At 49.5% G+C, this 10000-nt stretch overlaps 2 non-coding genes and 1 pseudogene across 2 annotated transcripts; all 3 read left to right on the top strand.

Annotated features, from left to right (window-relative positions):
* Positions 1-4792: 4792 nt before the first annotated feature.
* On the top strand, positions 4793-6732 carry LOC148271037 (small subunit ribosomal RNA). The gene has a single exon (XR_015825222.1). It is a non-coding gene; the product is annotated as a small subunit ribosomal RNA (ribosomal RNA).
* Positions 6733-7020: 288 nt separating this feature from the next.
* Positions 7021-7182, top strand: LOC148271036 (5.8S ribosomal RNA). The gene has a single exon (XR_015825220.1). It is a non-coding gene; the product is annotated as a 5.8S ribosomal RNA (ribosomal RNA).
* Positions 7183-7506: 324 nt separating this feature from the next.
* LOC148271035 (large subunit ribosomal RNA) overlaps positions 7507-10000 on the top strand; it is a 4305-nt pseudogene continuing 1811 nt past the window's right edge.

Here is a 10000-nt window from a genome sequence, read left to right as displayed (position 1 = left end):
ATTGCTGTTGTTTTTCTTAATAAACAAAATAAAATAAATAAATAAATAAAATGTATTTCAATATCCGTTAGTAAGTAAAACACGTGGTAAATTTGCCAAGTGTCCGAATTGCATTGAACATAAGCGAAGGTGGACGCTCGCACCGTCGGACCAGCTGGAGACCAGCTGATATAAATAATAACTAATAATAATAAATGGCGTAAGTATAGCCCGTGAGCTCGCCAATATATGACAGTAAAATTTTTATTGTCTTTGAATTTCCTAGAGTTTTAACCATCGAAAAAAAAGAAGATTGCAAATAAAATCAACAGACAATGGAAATTTTATGTTTTTATTACAAAAAATAAAAATGCATATTTCTCTATGTATTTTTCTGTTATAAACAATCTATTAAAATAATACACATCAAATTTCCATTGTCTGTTGATTTTATTTGCAATCTTCTTTTTTTTCGATGGTTAAAACTCTAGGAAATTCAAAGACAATAAAAATTTTACTGCCATATATTGGCGAGCTCACACGCTATACATAGCCCTAATAAATAAATGAATAATTCATAAACTAAATAATAATAAACATGGAAATAATTTATACCCTCTCGCCGAGTTTTAATGCGAGAACGAGGCCCCCTCCCGGCGAGACGTCTCGCGGCGGTCGCGAGCGCGCTCCGCGTGAAACTTAAATTTTTCGTTTACTTCACCGAGCGACGATCCGAAATGCACCCCCGCCGATTTTTATTTCGTTCCTCCTTCCGATTCGAAAGTGAATGTGAAATTAAAAAAAAAAAAAAAAAACAAAAAAACTTAGAAATATTTTATACCCTCTCGCCGAGTTTTAATGCGAGAACGAGGCCCCCTCCCGGCGAGACGTCTCGCGGCGGTCGCGAGCGCGCTCCGCGTGAAACTTAAATTTTTCGTTTACTTCACTGAGCGACGATCCGAAATGCACCCCGCCGATTTTTATTTCGTTCCTCCTTCCGATTCGAAAGTGAATGTGAAATTAAAAAAAAAAAAAAAAAACAAAAAAACTTAGAAATATTTTATACCCTCTCGCCGAGTTTTAATGCGAGAACGAGGCCCCCTCCCGGCGAGACGTCTCGCGGCGGTCGCGAGCGCGCTCCGCGTGAAACTTAAATTTTTCGTTTACTTCACTGAGCGACGATCCGAAATGCACCCCCGCCGATTTTTATTTCGTTCCTCCTTCCGATTCGAAAGTGAATGTGAAATTAAAAAAAAAAAAAAAAATTAAAACTTAGAAATAATTTATACCCTCTCGCCGAGTTTTAATGCGAGAACGAGGCCCCCTCCCGGCGAGACGTCTCGCGGCGGTCGCGAGCGCGCTCCGCGTGAAACTTAAATTTTTCGCTTACTTCACTGAGCGATGATCCGAAATGCACCCCCGCCGATTTTTATTTCGTTCCTCCTTCCGATTCAAGAGTGAATGTGAAATTAAAAAAAAAAAAAAAAAATTAAAACTTAGAAATAATTTATACCCTCTCGCCGAGTTTTAATGCGAGAACGAGGCCCCCTCCCGGCGAGACGTCTCGCGGCGGTCGCGAGCGCGCTCCGCGTGAAACTTAAATTTTTCGTTTATCGAATATTTCCACCGAGCGACGATCCGAAATGCACCCCCGCCGATTTTTATTTCGTTCCTCCTTCCGATTCGAAAGTGAATGTGAAATTAAAAAAAAAAAAAAAAAAAAAAAACTTAGAAATAATTTATACCCTCTCGCCGAGTTTTAATGCGAGAACGAGGCCCCCTCCCGGCGAGACGTCTCGCGGCGGTCGCGAGCGCGCTCCGCGTGAAACTTAAATTTTTCGTTTACTTCACTGAGCGACGATCCGAAATGCACCCCCGTCGATTTTTATTTCGTTCCTCCTTCCGATTCAAAAGTGAATGTGAAATTAAAAAAAAAAAAAAAAAACAAAAAAACTTAGAAATATTTTATACCCTCTCGCCGAGTTTTAATGCGAGAACGAGGCCCCCTCCCGGCGAGACGTCTCGCGGCGGTCGCGAGCGCGCTCCGCGTGAAACTTAAATTTTTCGTTTACTTCACTGAGCGACGATCCGAAATGCACCCCCGCCGATTTTTATTTCGTTCCTCCTTCCGATTCGAAAGTGAATGTGAAATTAAAAAAAAAAAAAAAAAATTAAAACTTAGAAATAATTTATACCCTCTCGCCGAGTTTTAATGCGAGAACGAGGCCCCCTCCCGGCGAGACGTCTCGCGGCGGTCGCGAGCGCGCTCCGCGTGAAACTTAAATTTTTCGTTTATCGAATATTTCCACCGAGCGACGATCCGAAATGCACCCCCGCCGATTTTTATTTCGTTCCTCCTTCCGATTCGAAAGTGAATGTGAAATTAAAAAAAAAAAAAAAAACAAAAAAACTTAGAAATATTTTATACCCTCTCGCCGAGTTTTAATGCGAGAACGAGGCCCCCTCCCGGCGAGACGTCTCGCGGCGGTCGCGAGCGCGCTCCGCGTGAAACTTAAATTTTTCGTTTATCGAATATTTCCACCGAGCGACGATCCGAAATGCACCCCCGCCGATTTTTATTTCGTTCCTCCTTCCGATTCGAAAGTGAATGTGAAATTAAAAAAAAAAAAAAAAAAAAAAAACTTAGAAATAATTTATACCCTCTCGCCGAGTTTTAATGCGAGAACGAGGCCCCCTCCCGGCGAGACGTCTCGCGGCGGTCGCGAGCGCGCTCCGCGTGCAACTTAAATTTTTCGTTTATCGAATATTTCCACCGAGCGACGATCCGAAATGCACCCCCGCCGATTTTTATTTCGTTCCTCCTTCCGATTCAAGAGTGAATGTGAAATTAAAAAAAAAAAAAAAAAATTAAAACTTAGAAATAATTTATACCCTCTCGCCGAGTTTTAATGCGAGAACGAGGCCCCCTCCCGGCGAGACGTCTCGCGGCGGTCGCGAGCGCGCTCCGCGTGAAACTTAAATTTTTCGTTTATCGAATATTTCCACCGAGCGACGATCCGAAATGCACCCCCGCCGATTTTTATTTCGTTCCTCCTTCCGATTCGAAAGTGAATGTGAAATTAAAAAAAAAAAAAAAAAATTAAAACTTAGAAATAATTTATACCCTCTCGCCGAGTTTTAATGCGAGAACGAGGCCCCCTCCCGGCGAGACGTCTCGCGGCGGTCGCGAGCGCGCTCCGCGTGAAACTTAAATTTTTCGTTTATCGAATATTTCCACCGAGCGACGATCCGAAATGCACCCCCGCCGATTTTTATTTCGTTCCTCCTTCCGATTCAAAAGTGAATGTGAAATTAAAAAAAAAAAAAAAACAAAAAAACTTAGAAATATTTTATACCCTCTCGCCGAGTTTTAATGCGAGAACGAGGCCCCCTCCCGGCGAGACGTCTCGCGGCGGTCGCGAGCGCGCTCCGCGTGAAACTTAAATTTTTCGTTTACTTCACTGAGCGACGATCCGAAATGCACCCCCGCCGATTTTTATTTCGTTCCTCCTTCCGATTCAAAAGTGAATGTGAAATTAAAAAAAAAAAAAAAAAACAAAAAAACTTAGAAATATTTTATACCCTCTCGCCGAGTTTTAATGCGAGAACGAGGCCCCCTCCCGGCGAGACGTCTCGCGGCGGTCGCGAGCGCGCTCCGCGTGAAACTTAAATTTTTCGTTTATCGAATATTTCCACCGAGCGACGATCCGAAATGCACCCCCGCCGATTTTTATTTCGTTCCTCCTTCCGATTCGAAAGTGAATGTGAAATTAAAAAAAAAAAAAAAAAACAAAAAAACTTAGAAATATTTTATACCCTCTCGCCGAGTTTTAATGCGAGAACGAGGCCCCCTCCCGGCGAGACGTCTCGCGGCGGCCGCGAGCGCGCTCCGCGTGAAACTTAAATTTTTCGTTTACTTCACTGAGCGACGATCCGAAATGCACCCCCGCCGATTTTTATTTCGTCCCTCCTTCCGATCCAAATGTGAATGTGAAATAAAAAAAAAAATAAAAAAAAGAAAATAAAAAAAAAAAAAACAAAAATATTTCCTACCCAAATTATAAGTCTAATTTTTCAATCATAATCTCTTTCCATATTCGTCTTCTCAAACGAAAAAAGAAAAGAAAAAATAAAATCATCTCGCAGAATTTGCCAAGTCCCGACCGTACCGCGCGTTTTACCCATCGGCTCATTTACGTTTCGCCTGAAACGCGCGTAGGCTCCCCGCATGGCTGGCGGCCCGGCGTGCGAGACGCCGACACCCGTCGCCGTACGTATATTATGCGCGTCTCTCATGGCGTTAGCTAAAATACATTTTTCACCGCGTTCGCACATTGCGGCGGCCGATATGCCGCGCCGGCTTTACATTTGCGAAAATCAACGTCGTGTGGCCGTTCAGCTCCTTTGTGCGGCTGAGCGAGCATTGCACTTCGCCCGTGTTACAAACTCTGGAGTTCCGCGCAAGCAGAGAACACCGTGAACAAAAACGAGAACGGTCGTAGGATTCTAATCCACGTCCCCACTATTGCCGCGCCGAAGGCGTGCGCTCTCGTACGTTAATATTTGACGAAAGGGAATTAAATTTTTGGCCAAAGAGAAGATCCATGTGGTCCGTCTCGTCAGGTCCAGCGTTCACTTGTTAAAAAGTGAATTTAAAAGTAAAACGAACAGACTCGTGAATCGCGAGAGTGCAAACTCGAGCGAGCGAGAATGTGAGTTATATAGGTGCGAACATAAAGAGCGTGTCGCGGCGGGTGACTCCGTCGCGCCTCAGACGCCCTTCGTATCCTGGAGCGATATAGAAATGAACAGCTCCCTGGTTGATCCTGCCAGTAATCATATGCTTGTCTCAAAGACTAAGCCATGCAAGTCTCAGTAAAAGCCGAATTAAGGTGAAACCGCGAATGGCTCAATATATCAGTTTTGGTTCCTTAGATCGTACATAGTTACTTGGATAACTGTGGCAATTCTAGAGCTAATACATGCAAACGAGGTCCTGACCGGCAACGGGAGGGATGCTTTTATTAGATCAAAAACCAATCGGCGGCGGGGTTCGCGCCCCGTCCGTCGCCATTCGAGATGATTCTAGATAACTTTGTGCTGATCGCACGGTCTAGCACCGGCGACGCATCTTTCAAATGTCTGCCTTATCAACTGTCGATGGTAGTTTATGCGACTACCATGGTTGTCACGGGTAACGGGGAATCAGGGTTCGATTCCGGAGAGGGAGCCTGAGAAACGGCTACCACATCCACGGAAGGCAGCAGGCGCGCAAATTACCCACTCCCGGCACGGGGAGGTAGTGACGAAAAATAACGATACGGGACTCGTCCGAGGCCTCGTGATCGGAATGATTACACTTTAAATCCTTTAACGAGGATCCATTGGAGGGCAAGTCTGGTGCCAGCAGCCGCGGTAATTCCAGCTCCAATAGCATATACTAAAGTTGTTGCGGTTAAAAAGCTCGTAGTTGAAATTGTGTCCTGCGGTGTCGGTCTACCGAATGCGGTACGACAGGCACGTCTGCGGGGCTTCTCGCCGGTGCGTCCACCGCCAGTGTGTTGCGGTCGTCCTCGCGGGCGGCCGCGCGCCGAGGCGGGCCGTCGCGGCTGTTTACTTTGAACAAATTAGAGTGCTCAAAGCGGGCTAACACTTGCCTGAATATTGTACGCATGGAATAATAGAATAGGACCTCGGTTCTGTTTTGTTGGCTTTCTGATACCAGAGGTAATGATTAATAGGGACAACTGGGGGCATTCGTATTGCGACGTTAGAGGTGAAATTCTTGGATCGTCGCAAGACGGACTAAAGCGAAAGCATTTGCCAAAGGTGTTTTCATTAATCAAGAACGAAAGTTAGAGGTTCGAAGGCGATTAGATACCGCTGTAGTTCTAACCATAAATGATGCCAGCCAGCGATCCGCCGAAGTTTCATAATTTTAACCCGGTGGGCAGCTCCCGGGAAACCAAAGCTTTCGGGCTCCGGGGGGAGTATGGTTGCAAAGCTGAAACTTAAAGGAATTGACGGAAGGGCACCACCAGGAGTGGAGCCTGCGGCTTAATTCGACTCAACACGGGAAAACTCACCAGGCCCGGACACTGGAAGGATTGACGGATTAACAGCTCTTTCTCGATTCGGTGGGTGGTGGTGCATGGCCGCTCTTAGTTGGTGGAGCGATTTGTCAGGTTAATTCCGGTAACGAACGTAACTCTAGCCTATTAAATAGACGTGCAACCGGTATCACAGGAGTCCGCGGGCGCGCATCTTGCGGCGTTCGCGTCGCGGAAGTGTGTTTCGCGGTCTTCACTACCGGCGTACAATGAAAATCTTCTTAGAGGGACCGGCGGTATATATAGCCGCACGAGATTGAGCAATAGCAGGTCTGTGATGCCCTTAGATGTCCTGGGCCGCACGCGCGCTACACTGAAGGGATCAGCGTGTCCTCCTTGGCCTAACGGCCCGGGTAACCCGATGAAACCCCTTCGTGATAGGGATTGGGGTTTGCAATTCTCCCCCATGAACGAGGAATTCCTAGTAAAAGCGAGTCACCAGCTCGCGTTGATTGCGTCCCTGCCCTTTGTACACACCGCCCGTCGCTACTACCGATGGATGATTTGGTGAGGTCTTCGGACTGGTGCGCGGAAGCTCGTCTCGGGCATCCGACGCGTCGGAAAGTTTGACCGAATTTGATCATTTAGAGGAAGTAAAAGTCGTAACAAGGTTTCCGTAGGTGAACCTGCGGAAGGATCATTTCCTGTGAAATATAATATAAAATGAATTTTCATTCTTTTATATAGTATAAATATATTTATACACACGCGCAGAGCGCAAAATAAGCAAACACTGCGGCGGAATTTCGCCCTAGGGCGCCGCCGCGAACCGCGGACTGCCGGTGTCGCGGGAGGCGGGTCTGTCGGCCCGATTCCCGCGTCCGGCTATATTCTGTGAAAAATGTAATTTTTTTTCCGATAGAGAAAAAAGAAAAAAAACGCAACCGATAAACAATATATATATATATATATATATATCATAAAACACTATTACCCTGAACGGCGGATCACTCGGCTCGTGGGTCGATGAAGAACGCAGCTAAATGCGCGTCAGAGTGTGAACTGCAGGACACATGAGCATCGACATTTCGAACGCACATTGCGGTCCGAGCAAGACTTAGTTTGTCGACGGACCACTCCTGTTTGAGGGTCGCGCACACAATGCGACCAGACTTCGCCGTCTTCTCTCTTCGGAGAGAAGATTCGGCGAGAGTGTTGCCGGTCTGTCGTCCGCCGGCGCGCGAGCGCCGGACGGACGTCCGGTCAAATTTGACTTGGCGCGCTCTCTCGGTCCCCCCGAGACGCTTTTCGAGCTAGCGACGACGCTGTGAAACCCGCCGCCGGTCCTCACGGGCCGGCGCGCGGGGGCGTTTCTTCGCGCTCTGCGTCGCGCGCGGGTACCGTGCGAAACCGGAGAGCGTTTACATTATTCATATATATGTATATTTATATATATATATGAATTTTTTTTTGTTGTCGACCTCAAATCAGGAGAGATCACCCGCCGAACTTAAGCATATCAGTAAGCGGAGGAAAAGAAACTAACGAGGATTCCCCGAGTAGCGGCGAGCGAAACGGGAAGAGCCCAGCGCTGAATCCTGCGGCCCAGGCGGGCCGCCGGGAAATGTAGCGTTAGGGAGGAGAGTAATATATACACGCGCGGTCATTAGTCACGGCTGCCTGTCCAAGTTCATCTTGAACGGGGCCCGCTTACCCGCAGAGGGTGCCAGGCCCGTGGTGACGGTAGCCGGCCGCGACGGTCTCTCTCCCCAGAGTCGGGTTGCTTGAGAGTGCAGCCCTAAGTGGGTGGTAAACTCCATCTAAGGCTAAATACTACCACGAGACCGATAGCGAACAAGTACCGTGAGGGAAAGTTGAAAAGAACTTTGAAGAGAGAGTTAAAGAGTACGTGAAACCGTTCAGGGGTAAACCTGTGGAACTCAAACGAGCGAACGGAGAGATTCATCGTGTCTTCCGTCGGAGCCCGCGTCCCGGCGCACACCTCCGCCCTTCGGCACTCGTTGTCGGGGCGGGGGGTGTCCGGGTGCGCAGCCGGGCTCCCGGAGCGCGTGCACTTCTCTCTCAGTATAACACCGCGACCCGTTGCGCCTCGGTCGAATGCGCCGTGCGGCTGTCCCGCCTCGCTCCGCGGGGCGGAGCCGCGGCGTCCACGGCCGGGGCGAGTTTTAAAGCGACGGTAGAGAACGAGGATCGCGTCCGCCCCTTCGGAGGGCGTCCGTCGCGTCACAGCGGCTTCCTTCTCGTGGCCCCCGGCGCCCAGTGCGTCGCGGGTGTCGCGTTTCGGATGTCCGTGGCTAGTGGCGCGCTCTCGGACGGGACGCGTCCCGGTCGGCGGTGGTTTTGTTTTGGGCACTCACAGGACCCGTCTTGAAACACGGACCAAGGAGTCTAGCATGTGCGCGAGTCATTGGGAACACTGATAAACCCAGAGGCGAAATGAAAGTGAAAGGTCGGCCTCGAGCCGGCCGCAGGGAAGATGCGCGGGCGTCGTCAGACGCCCCGCCGCATTCCCGAGGCGTTTCGAGAAAGCCCCCGTGCGATTATCGAGACGCACTGAGAGCGTACACGCTGGGACCCGAAAGATGGTGAACTATGCCTGGTCAGGTCGAAGTCAGGGGAAACCCTGATGGAGGACCGAAGCGATTCTGACGTGCAAATCGATCGTCCGAACTGGGTATAGGGGCGAAAGACTAATCGAACTATCTAATAGCTGGTTCCATCCGAAGTTTCCCTCAGGATAGCTGGCGCTCGAGAAACATGACGGAATTTATTCCGCCATTCTGACAGTCTCATCCGGTAAAGCGAATGATTAGAGGCATTGGGGCCGAAATGGCCTCAACCTATTCTCAAACTTTAAATGGGTGAGATCTCCTTCTTGCTCGAAGATGAAGTAGGAGCTCGGATGGGAGTGCCAAGTGGGCCAATTTTGGTAAGCAGAACTGGCGCTGTGGGATGAACCAAACGTCGAGTTAAGGCGCCCAATGAACGCTCATCGGAGACCATAAAAGGCGTTGGTCGCTCATGACAGCAGGACGGTGGCCATGGAAGTCGGAATCCGCTAAGGAGTGTGTAACAACTCACCTGCCGAAGCAACCAGCCCTGAAAATGGATGGCGCTGTAGCGTTCAGCCTATACTCGACCGTCGCAGGCAAGCGGGACGTTCGTGCGGTCTCGTGCCGTGCGATCGTTTTGAAGCCGCGACGAGTAGGATGGCCGCGGCGGTGTGCGCAGAAGGGTCTGGGCGTGAGCCCGCCTGGAGCCTCCGTCGGCGCAGATCTTGGTGGTAGTAGCAAATACTCAAGCGAGGTCCTTGAGGGCTGATGTGGAGAAGGGTTTCGCGTTAACAGCCGTTGCACGCGAGTTAGTCGATCCTAAGCCCTAGGAGAAATCCGATGTTGATGATGGTGTAAAGTTATATTATAATAATATCACACCCGTCGGGCGAAAGGGAATCCGGTTGCAGTTCCGGAACCCGGCTGCGGAACCGTCTTAAAAATCGTTCCCTCGCAAGAGAGTTCGTCGGGGTAACCCAAAGTGGCCTGAAGACGCCGACGGGAGATCCGGAGAGAGTTATCTTTTCTGCCTGAGCGTTCGAGCGCCCTGGAATCCCATAGCGGGGAGATAGGGCTCGGGACGCGAAGAGCATCGCCGATGCGGCGGTGTCCGGATCGGCCCCTCGGACCTTGAAAATTCAGGTGAGGGATACGCGGAGATGTCGCGCCGGCTCGTACCCATATCCGCAGCAGGTCTCCAAGGTGAAGAGCCTCTAGCCGATAGAATAATGTAGGTAAGGGAAGTCGGCAAGTTGGATCCGTAACTTCGGGATAAGGATTGGCTCTGAGGGCCGTGGCGTGTCGGGCCTGGTCGGGAAGAGGTCATCGGCCGAGACGTGGAAGCCGGGCGGGGTCTCCCCGCGCGGTGCCCTCTGGGTGCCTCGCGGGTGTGGATCT

The sequence above is a fragment of the Micrasema longulum genome, unplaced genomic scaffold (genome assembly GCF_059751315.1).
Source record: "Micrasema longulum isolate JH-2025_06_02 unplaced genomic scaffold, ASM5975131v1 h1tg003152l, whole genome shotgun sequence".
NCBI classification, from domain to species: Eukaryota; Metazoa; Arthropoda; class Insecta; order Trichoptera; family Brachycentridae; genus Micrasema; species Micrasema longulum.
The sequence above is the reverse complement of the archived record's forward strand: the minus strand, read 5'-3'. Positions and strand labels throughout refer to the sequence as shown.